Genomic DNA, 1,082 nt, shown 5'->3' with positions numbered 1-1,082 from the left:
CGTGTTGCATTCCCTTTTTAATTTTTTTGCACCGCGTGCAAAACAAAACGCACGAGCGCGACGTATGTTTAGCACGTTTTATTATTTTGCACGTTTACGGTAAGTTTTAGCTCGCTGCTCATCATTCACGCGTCTAGCGGCGGCAAGCATGTTCTGAAAGGGGTCGAAACCATGGTAAATAGGCACTGGTGCAGTTGAACCGTGGTAAAACTCGTCTCCGTAGTTGAGCGGGAGCGGCCAAAGGAATGTGCAATCGTGTGTGTAGTGGAGCTGGGAGGGGCAAGCATAAGGGACGAAGACGAGGGTAACATGTCGGATGCGATCATACCAGCACTAAAGCACCGGATCCCATCAGAACTCCGAAGTTGAGCGTGCTTGGGCGAGAGTAGTACTAGGATGGGTGACCTCCTGGGAAGTCCTCGTGTTGCATTCCCTTTTTAATTTTTTTGCACCGCGTGCAAAACAAAACGCACGAGCGCGACGTATGTTTAGCACGTTTAATTATTTTGCACGTTTACGGTAAGTTTTAGCTCGCTGCTCATTATTCACGCGTCTAGCGGCGGCAAGCGTGTTCTGAAAGGGGTCGAAACCATGGTAAATAGGCACTGGTGCAGTTGAACCGTGGTAAAACTCGTCTCCGTAGTTGAGCGGGAGCGGCCAAAGGAATGTGCAATCGTGTGTGTAGTGGAGCTGGGAGGGGCAAGCATAAGGGACGAAGACGGGGGTAACATGTCGGATGCGATCATACCAGCACTAAAGCACCGGATCCCATCAGAACTCCGAAGTTGAGCGTGCTTGGGCGAGAGTAGTACTAGGATGGGTGACCTCCTGGGAAGTCCTCGTGTTGCATTCCCTTTTTAATTTTTTTGCACCGCGTGCGAAACAAAACGCACGAGCGCGACGTATGTTTAGCACGTTTTATTATTTTGCACGTTTACGGTAAGTTTTAGCTCGCTGCTCATTATTCACGCGTCTAGCGGCGGCAAGCGTGTTCTGAAAGGGGTCGAAACCATGGTAAATAGGCACTGGTGCAGTTGAACCGTGGTAAAACTCGTCTCCGTAGTTGAGCGGGAGCGGCCAAA

General features: G+C 50.3%; 2 non-coding genes across 2 annotated transcripts; both read left to right on the top strand.

Moving 5' to 3' along the window:
- Positions 1-314: 314 nt before the first annotated feature.
- On the top strand, positions 315-433 carry LOC123178807 (5S ribosomal RNA). Its single transcript, XR_006489868.1, has one exon. It is a non-coding gene; the product is annotated as a 5S ribosomal RNA (ribosomal RNA).
- A 301-nt stretch (positions 434-734) lies between these two features.
- LOC123178806 (5S ribosomal RNA) lies at positions 735-853 on the top strand. The gene has a single exon (XR_006489867.1). It is a non-coding gene; the product is annotated as a 5S ribosomal RNA (ribosomal RNA).
- Positions 854-1,082: the final 229 nt, after the last annotated feature.

This window comes from Triticum aestivum, unplaced genomic scaffold, assembly GCF_018294505.1.
Source record: "Triticum aestivum cultivar Chinese Spring unplaced genomic scaffold, IWGSC CS RefSeq v2.1 scaffold134853, whole genome shotgun sequence".
Taxonomy (NCBI): Eukaryota; Viridiplantae; Streptophyta; class Magnoliopsida; order Poales; family Poaceae; genus Triticum; species Triticum aestivum.
Note: the sequence above shows the minus strand (reverse complement) of the source record. Positions and strands in the feature narration are given on the sequence as shown.